The sequence below is a fragment of the Lycium ferocissimum genome, unplaced genomic scaffold, assembly GCF_029784015.1.
Source record: "Lycium ferocissimum isolate CSIRO_LF1 unplaced genomic scaffold, AGI_CSIRO_Lferr_CH_V1 ctg15540, whole genome shotgun sequence".
Classification (NCBI taxonomy): domain Eukaryota; kingdom Viridiplantae; phylum Streptophyta; class Magnoliopsida; order Solanales; family Solanaceae; genus Lycium; species Lycium ferocissimum.
The window spans coordinates 1-10,396 of NW_026716099.1; positions in this window are offsets into that span (position 1 = coordinate 1).

Sequence of the window (10,396 nt, forward strand, 5' to 3'; positions counted from 1 at the left end):
TAATATAAAATATGTAGAAAAATAGGGAAAAAATTGCTAAAAAGATAAAGCAAATTGATGGATGAACATGCTAGCAATCAAGTATAAGTATAAACACAACCAAACTCACGAGTACCAATCATTAGCCAATCTCTACCTATAGTGAAGCAACTAAACCCAAGTGTGTCAAGTCTCAATAATCCTCAATCGCAAATCATCAACACCACAATGTACCATAGGAAAGGGTAAGATGCAATGCAAGGATGAATGCATCATGAATGCAATGATCAATGCAATCTTTGTACAACATGCCCCGAAATGAATACCTCTCCATGCCCCTGTCAGGACGATGGGGACCCCGAAGTCCATGTACCAGGCACTCCGCACACAGCCCAGAGATGACTTCAATATCCAATAAGTCTCAGAATTATAGATGTTTCCTTCTCATTTTCCATCGTCAATACCAATCACAAGCAATATCAATATGTCATGGAAATGAGTGTGAATGTTATGCAAGTGCAATATCAATGGATCGTATCAATCTCAAATCGTGCCATATATAGACACATATTACAACAATACCATCATCAAGTCAATACTTTACTCTATCCATGATAACGTCACGAAAAGTAAGACAACTGTAGCATGAATCATAACAGAATAACAACTATCAAGTCCAACAAAACATACGTGGCAACGAGCCAACAATCACAACAGGGCGGCAAGCCCGAAATCAAACAATAGTACCAACCTAAGCATTCCATCCCAACTGCATACCGGAAGGCATACATGCTTTCTTCCGTCAGGGTTTTAACTTAAGAAATAAATAGGATTTTGTCCCGTCACCTTGTCTGCAAGTGGGCCACGAGTCCGGCCACGCGGGCTCGCTGCGCGGGGCGACTCTCCCGCCGCCGCACTACCGACACAAATGATACTATCTCCGTCGTGACTCGCCATCCCCCCGATTATGAAAACAGCCGCTCGCGGTGGCTGGTCTTCCTCGCAAATCGGACTACCACGCGCGAGTCCGGTGCCGCCCGCGTGTGCACCAGATACCAGAATTTTGCTAGTTTTTCACTAAGTCCACCCCCAATCCGACAATCACCTGAGACCTCCCAGATATAAAATGAACATTAAAGCATACATAAAAGGATGCTACGGACTCGCTCGTGGCCCCGGAATTTCCATTGGAGTTCTATTATACCAGGTCAAAACCAAACAGCCAATGAACAACTTCTAACCAACAACCCAAAACACTCCCGGGTGCCTCGGGAACCAAACCAAACATACCCATAAGACACAAACAACCATCTAGACCTCTCGAAAATGACGGATTCCCCAAAAAAATCTGTTTATCCAAAAGTCAACTATTGGTCAAATATTTTTCACTTTAAGGCTCAAATTCACAAAAATCAACCTAATTCTCGCCCGATCACCTCGGGAATAGAACCACCCATCCTCGCAAGCCACAATCACGCTAATAGGGGTCGGGGAAGGGTCAACGAAGTAAAACGGGCTATGATGACCAAGCGGGTCGTTAAATCAAATACCAATTAAACAATCGCTTATCCTCGAGCGATAAGTAAAAGAACGGGGAAAGTGCCTGAATCATCAAACAACTTGGGATATCTGGAACACATATCAGACTCGGTCTCCTATGTGGCCTCCTCAACAGGACGATGCTTCCATTGTACCTTAATAGAAGCTATCTCTTTGGACCTCAACTTTCTAACCTGCCTATCTAGGATAGCGATAGGATCCTCCTCATAAGTCAGATTCTCATCAAGCAACACAGAATCCCAACGAACAATATAAGAATCCGGCTCGAATGGTATTTTTCAAGATTTGAAACATGAAAAACCTAGATGAACATCCTCACAAAGTCTGCGGCAAGGCCAACTTATAAGCAATCTCACCAACACGACTAAGAATCTTAAATAGACTAATATACCTTGGGCTCAACTTGCCCTTCTTCCCAAATCGCATAACACCCTTTATGGGTGAAATATTCAATAGAACCTGCTCACCCACCATAAACTCTAAGTCTCGGACCTTTCGATCCGCATACATCTTCTTCCTACTCTGAGCTACCAAAAGCTTTTCCTAAATAAGATTCACCTCATTCAAAGACTCTCTCAACAACCGCACTCCCCGGGTCGAACCTCAAAGATCATCAAACCACCCCTAGAGAACGACACCTCCTACCATATAAGGCTTCAAATGGCGCCATATCAATACTCGAATAGTAGCTGTTGTTGTATGTGAACTCTACCAAGGGTAAGAACTGGTCCCAATGACCACTAAAATTGATAACACAAGCCTTCAATATATCCTCGAGCACTCCGAATAATCCGGCTTGACCGACTCATCAGTCCGAGGACAAAAGCATTTCGAGGTCCAACCTGGTACCCAACTCACCAGAAAGTCCTTTCAGAATTGGGGAAGTGAAAATAGAGCCTCGATCTGAAATATTGGAGATAGGAACCCTATGCAAACACACAATCTCTTGAATGTAAATCCGAGCCAACTTCTCTGCAGTCTAAGCAACTTGAACCAGAATGAAATGCGCGGACTTAGTAAGCCAATCAACAATCAGCCAAACTGAGTCAAACTTGCCCAAGGTCTACAGAAAACCCACCACGAAATTCGTGGCAATCCTCTTCGACTTCTACTCGAGAATGGGCATCCTTTGGAGCATACCACTAGGTCTCTGGTGCTCATACTTGACTTGTTGACAATTCCCACACTGAGCAAAAAAATCTGCAATATCTCTCTTCATACAACCCATCCAGTAATGTTGCCTCAAATCACGATACATCTTGGTCGCCTTTGGTTGAATAGAATATCGAGAGCTATGAGCCTCCTCTAAAATCAAACGAATTAGACCATTAACACGAGGAACACACATACATCTCTTGATCCTCAGAATCCCCTCACTATCAAGCACGGTCTCCTTGGCCTCACCTCTCAAAACCATATCCCGGATCTTACACAACTTAGCATCATCAAACTGTTGAGCCCTAATCTGCTCCAAAAGATTCGACCTCGCCTCAACACAAGCTAAAACCCTGCCCCGATCTGAAACATCAAGGCGCACAAGACTGTTAGTCATAGTCTGAACCACCGTGGCTAAAGAATGCTAAGAAGAAATCAACCGAGCTAAACTGCCCATAGTCAAAGCCTTTCGGCTGAATGCACCAGCTACCACATTAGCTTTGCCGGGATGATAAAGAATGATGATATAATAATCCTTCAGAAGCTCTATCCACCGACGCTGCCTAGAATTGAGATCTCTCTGTTTAAACACCTGTTGAAGGCTGCGATGATCAATAAACACCTCACAATGGACCCCATACAGACAATGCCTCCAAATCTTCAAAGCGAAGACTACCGCTACTAACTCCAAGTCATGAGTAGGGTAGTTCTTCTCATAGATCTTCAACTATCTGGAAGCATAGGCAATGACCTTGCCCTCTTGCATCAACACAGCTCCCAAAGCAATACGGGATGCATCTCAATACACTAAGAGATCCTTACCCTCCACGGGTAATGCTAAAATCGGTGTGGTGGTCAATAAAGTCTTGAGCTTTTGAAATCTCTCTTCACAAGCATTGGACCACTAAAAAGGCAATGCTTTCTGAGTCAATCTAGTCAAATGCGAAGCAACATAAGCAAACCCTTTCACGAACCGACGGTAATAACTGGCCAATCCCACAAAGGCCGAATACGCCGCGAGTAGGCCTCGCCCAATCTCGACGCCGTCTCTTGGGATCAACCATAATCCTATCCTTAGACACCACGTGGCCCAAGAATGCTACTGAATCAAGCCAGAACTCACATTTCGAAAACTTGGCATATAACTCGTTCTCTTTCGACAACCCAAGGACAATCCTCAAATGACATTCATACTCCTCTTTACTCTTCGAATACACCAAGATATGATCGATGAAAACTATGACGAAGGAATCCAAGTACGGCTTAAAAATGCCATTTATCAAAGTCATGAAAGCTGTCGGGGCATTTGTAAGCACAAATGACACAACCAAGAACTCGTAATGACCATAACGACTGTCATGACCCAACCCGCCATGACTGACACCCAACTAACTCCTAGTGGACGAACCAACACACAACACATCTATCCATTCAAATTCAATTTTATATTAACCAAACTAATCAGTTATTACCCATTCAAACATCAAATGAACAAAATAAGTCATGTCATAAAATACTGAAATAAGTGCGAAAGTTCTAATTATTACAAAATCCCCAAAATCCGAAAGTCATCGTATAGGACTCTAATCTAAAACATATTTAAGGAATGAAATCTGAGAAATAAATCCATAATGTCCAAAATGAGAAAAGACATCATAAGAGAAGATCTTTGGGCGGCCTGGCATGGAAAGAAGCTCACCCTAAATCTATCAGTAAACGTCCTTCACGCTAGATGCGAAGGTGTAGCGCGTATCACAACCAGACTCAAAGCACGGAAGAAGGTGTATCGGTGACAAACACTATGTACCTAAGTAGATATCATAGCCGACTCGCATTAGTATCATGCATATCTAATAAAATAAATACAATAAACAAGCCAAATACAATGTAGACATGAATATCAAAAATCACAAGCAAGTCAACCAAGTGGTAATCACAATCAAATCACCAAGAATGTCAAGAATCACAATCACGTAAGTCACAACTTTAAATAAGTTACCACAATGACCACACTCCGGTACACCACGTTAACCGATGTCATCGTCAAGAGGTCATGACCCATGTGAGACCCATGATGTCTATGTACCACTCGTTCCGGAATACTCCTCGGACCCGAGCACAAACCTCGGCTCCATAACAAACCTCGAACGCGGGACATATCAACGTACCTCTCATTTCCAAAAATAACCTCGGACCACGAGCCCATAATTTAGGTCACATATACATTTACCACCAAGTATGTAACAATGTTTCTACCTTCTCAATATCAATACTCAAATCATCATTCCATGTCACAATACCGTCGGTAAGATCATATTAGCTTCTCATCACAATACATTCACGTTAATCAACACAATGTGAACGGTGGCACGAAGCCTACACAATCACTCAATCACAATCACATAGGAATTTAGCCACACAACATCATGCATGAAAACTATACATGTTTTCATCTAGAAAAATCACAAACATACAATCAACTAAGTCGGGATCACTAACTAATATTAATCTAATATAATAGTCTAATATATCTAATATAATAGAAAATACTAATATAATAGAAAAGAACCGGTCTTTTCTCTCGTATACTTTCTCTCTTGCCTCCGTTGTTGCTGGCTTTACGCAATCGGACGGATTATTAGATAGATATCCCTAACCAAAATCTAATTCAAGTAATCTTCCGTAACCTATCTTAACGTAGAGCCGGGATACGCAAGTCACTCCACTTACAATTTCTTTCCTTTCCTTAAAGCCTCCGAACGCTCAAAAAATCTAGAAATGTGAGGGCTAGTCCAGGTCACAAATACTCAAATCACAAGTATCAATGTTAGTTACCCTTCCTTTACCCTTCCTACATACGGATGATTTTCTAGGTGTTAAGCAACCTATCAAAGGCCTTAGCAATCATTACTCATCAAATTATAATAACATTCTATCAATATCTCCATTACGAGCAATTCCTATGGTCAAGACACCATTTTTATAGAACCCTAGGTCTCCGTTCCCTTAGTTTATGATTTCTAAGTGTTCAATTTATGATTAAGAGAAACTAACTCAAGCCTTTAGATGATAACTAAGTGATAATGACCATAACCCATCAAGTTTAGAAGGTTTATTAATATTCTAGGATTTCTATTTCAATTTCACCATTAAAGACCCACCAAAGGGATAACAATCATGAGGAAGAATGGAATGATAGAATGAAATAGATGGAACTTACCTCACAAGAGTTTCTTTCCCTAGCTTGGAATTACCTACCCTGTGCTTGTCGGGAAGTGTGTCGGGGTGTTTTCGTGAATAGCGAATATGAGACTAAGTTAAAATCCCGGGCTATCGTTTTCCGTCGACCACCGCAAATGTCATAAGGTCGCTACAGCTCGTCATAACGCCGCGCGTGGTCCGCTATAGCGATCAAGTGACCACTATAGCGGTCCCAAGGAATCCGCTTGACCGCTATAGCGGTCGGTCCACCGCTATAGCGGTACCGCCGCAGCGGTACTTCCACCGCCACAACGGTCCATTTTGGGCAGTGAGCTCGACTTTTTATCCAATTTTTTCCCCTATCATCCAACATTTCATCTGAGGCCTCAAAAACACAAAACAAACATGTACATAAACATAAAGACGCCCTAGGAATCCAACCGTGGGCTCGGAATTCCCAACGGAGTTCGAATTTCTATGTCACCCCCCGACGGACTCAATACAATAAAACAACAATGACAAGTAAGTCAAATTTCAGCTCTTAAATTTGCTTAAACCGAGTTCTTACCGACTCGTTCTACCCTTGGAAAGGTTCTATTTGGTGGGATGATCCTATATTTCCCATAACGACCGGAAGGGTTATTACACTGAGTTCTCAAGGCCGTCTTCAAAATATCCTCGCCTCTGAATCTTCAGCTGATGGTAGCCTGACCTTAATTCAATCTTTGAAAATACCGAAGCACCCTGAAGCTGGTCGAACATGTCATAAATGCTAGGCATAGGATACTTATTACGAAAGGTGACCTTGTTCAACTGACGATAATCAATGCACATCCTCATCATCCCATCTTTGTTCTCCACAAATAACACGGGAGCGCCGCAAGAAGAGACGCTCGGTGTTATAAATCCCTTGCTCAAATGATCCTGCAGTTGTTCTTTCAACTCTCTCAACCCTCGCTATGCCATCCGATATGGCAGACAAAAATAGACGACCCGTATCCAAATTAATACGTAAATCAATGTCACGAAGGCATACCCGCTAGAATCGTAAGTGGAATACCTCCGTGAACTCGCACACGATAGGCACTCGACTCGTGACGGGAGAATCAACATTAGTATCACGCACATGGGCCAAGTAGGCCAAATACCCCTTGTTTACTAATTTTTTCACAAGAAGAAAGGAAATAGACTTCTTCGGAGCGGGACTCGAAGTACCCCTCCACTCAAGTCTAGGGATCCCAGGCATGGCTAAGATGACTGTCTTGGCGTGACAGTCCAAAATCTCGTGGTACGGAGAAAGCCAACTCATACCCGAGATAATATCAGAATCTACCATATCTAATATCATCAAATATACCCGTGTCGTACCTCATAAAAGTAACTAAGCAAGAACGGTATACATGATCAACCATAATTGAATCTCCAATCAGAGTAGACATACGGATAGGTACATCAATATGATCACAAGTCAAATCCCAACCAATAGCATGATAACTAGGCACATATGAGAAGGTAGAACCGGAATCAAATAAAACTGAGGTTGCCCCATAACAAACAAAAATAGTAGTCGAGATCACAGCATTGGAGGCCTCGGCCTCGAGACTACCTGGAAACGCATAGAAATGGGCTCCACCATAGCCATTCTGGCCAGACTGCACTCTTCCCCTGGAGACTTGAGAACAGTCCTACCAGACTTATCCCCACCCCTTGACAAGTATGAACCACCGCGGCCAGACTGAGCATCGCTTCTCACTGATATACCACTCCAGCTACCAGAAGATGCCAGAGTCTTAGGGGTCTAGAATCGGGAACTTTACTAAGTCCTAACCTGTTTAGATCGGGTGCAATCTCTCGCGAAGTGACTAGGCTCTCCACAAGCATAACAAGCTCTAGATGATGGGGGCTAACGCACTAAGGCTGAAGAACCAAAAGGACTAACTCTATCGGTTGGTCGAGCAAATGAACTCTCAGAAATCTATCCGGACCCATAACCACTTCGCCTAGAAGGGCCACCAGACGATGCCTGAAGTGCTAACTGACCGCGACGGCTGGAGTATGACTGGTAGGTCCTGGAAGACTGACCTACGCCCCTAGAACTAGAACAACTGAACGCACCATACTGACGAGGTCTTTTCTCACTAACTCCTCCAAAAGATCGAGCCTTGGCAAACTCGGCACTCACAGCATGATCCATTATCATTTGGAAGGAAGACCCCATGGCCTCAAGCTAAAGACAAGCAATATGAAGTAGGGTCACAAGCCCACCCACAAATCTCTGAATCCTCTCTGCCTCAGTCGAAATCAATGGCGCTACATTTCGAGCCAAGAATAGAAAACGGGTCTCGTACTCAGCCACGGACATACCCTTTTGATGCAAGTGAAGGAACTCTTCCCTACGTTACTCTCTCAAAGTACATGGCACGTACTTATCTAAGAAGGCTCTCTAAAACTAGGTCCAGGTGAGTGGAGGTGAACCGCAGGTCTACCATCAATGAAGTACCTCAATCAAGTCTTAGCATGTCCGCGAAACTGAAGAGTCACATATTCTACCCCATGCATCTCCACAATGCCTATCTTATACAGCCTCTCATGTATATCCAAAATAAACTCATATGCGTCCTCCTATGTGCACCAAGAAATCTAGGCGGCTCCATCTTCAAAAATCTCCAAACAAGCTCTTGATCCCCAAGTGTCAAGACCTAGCCTGATACAGGCCTAGAGGCATCCTTAAGGGCTGGTACAACATCAATACATGGGGCCATGGCAGTAGCAAGATGCATCCCACGTGTCTGGCCCTGCTCAGGAGTCTGTGCCCCTACCATGGTCTGAGAACCACCTGGAGGAACCGACCACAGTTGGGCATCAAGATGAAGAAGGATGCGGGCCATAATGCCTTAGAAAGTCAGGTCTGACACGACCTCGGGTTGTGTCTGGGCTTGCCCCACGTCTCCCCCAATGTCCTGCTCTCTAACGGGCTGAAGAGCTGGCTGCTTCTCTGGCAGATACTCTAGAGAAGCTGATGTAGCGCGCCTTTGTCCAGCCGCAGGGGCCGGTGCAGCACCACGACCTATAGCTCGGTCGCGGCCTCTAGTGTCAGCCGCAGCAGTGGGCTCGGGCACCAACTTCCTCGCAATCGTAGCTCGTTTCCTCACTATTTGTGAGAGAATAGAAATGAATCAGATACCAATTCAAGTGTTCTAGATACCAAGTTGAATAAAGTAGCACGAAAGAATGAAAGAATTTCAAGTTTCCTAAATGTCTCATAGCCTCTCGCAGATAGGTACGGAGCTCATCGTACCGATCCGCAAGACTCTACTAGACATGCTCTTGTATTGGTAGAACTGATAACCTACGACTCTGATACTAACTTGTCACGACTGAATTTGCTAAATCGCGCAGGAAGCTACCATTTTTCCCACCTCCGTAGACGAACCCTTATCCAATCATACCTAATAAAGTAAAGCGGAAGAATAACATAATTATCAGTCTAAATCATATTAATATAATAAAAGTACGGAAGTAAAATAATACAACCCAAGGAATCCGGTCTGGGTGATACAAAAGCCACTATCATAATACTAGGAGTCTAGAATAATAATACAAGTCTCGAATACAAATACTGTCTCAGAGAGTAAGTAAAGACAAGTAATAGGAAAGAGTATCCGGGCTGTGGATCCGCCATGCATGCTCACCCTAGACACCAAACAGCAAGGCCTCAGAAAATCAGTCGCGAGGAGTAGAAGTAGAGCAGGTCACGTACTTTGCGCCCATAAAAGAATGCAGAAGGTAGCATCAGTACAAAATCTATGTACTAGTAGGTATCATAGGCCGACAACAGTTAGCTAACATATATAAACACAGAAATTGTAAGATGAACATGCTAGCAATCAAGTATAAGTATAAACACATCCAAACTCACGAGTACCAATCATTAGCCAATCTCAACGTATAGAGAAGCAACTAAACCTAAGTGTGTCAAGTCTCAATAATCCTCAATCGCAAATCATCAACACCACAATGTACCATAGGAAAGGGTAAGATGTAATGCAAGGATGAATGTATCATGAATGCAATGATCAATGCAATCTTTGTACAACATGCCCCTAGCGAAATACTTCCATGCCCGATGGTCACGGCCCATGGGGGACCCGTGAAGTCCATGTACCACCAGTCATTCCGCACACAGCCCAGAGATGACTTCAATATCCAATATGTCTCAGAATCATAGATGTTTCCTTCTTATTTTCCATCGTCAATACCAATCACAGGCAATATCAATATGTCATGGAAATGAGTATGAATGCTATGCAAGTGCAATATCAATGGATTATATCAATCTCAAATTGTGCCACACATGGACACATATCACAACAATACCATCATCAAGTCAATATTTTCCTCTATCCATGATAACTCATGAAAAGTAAGACAATCGTAGCATGAACCACAATAGAATAACAACTATCAAGTCCAACAAAACATACGTGGCGACGAACCAACA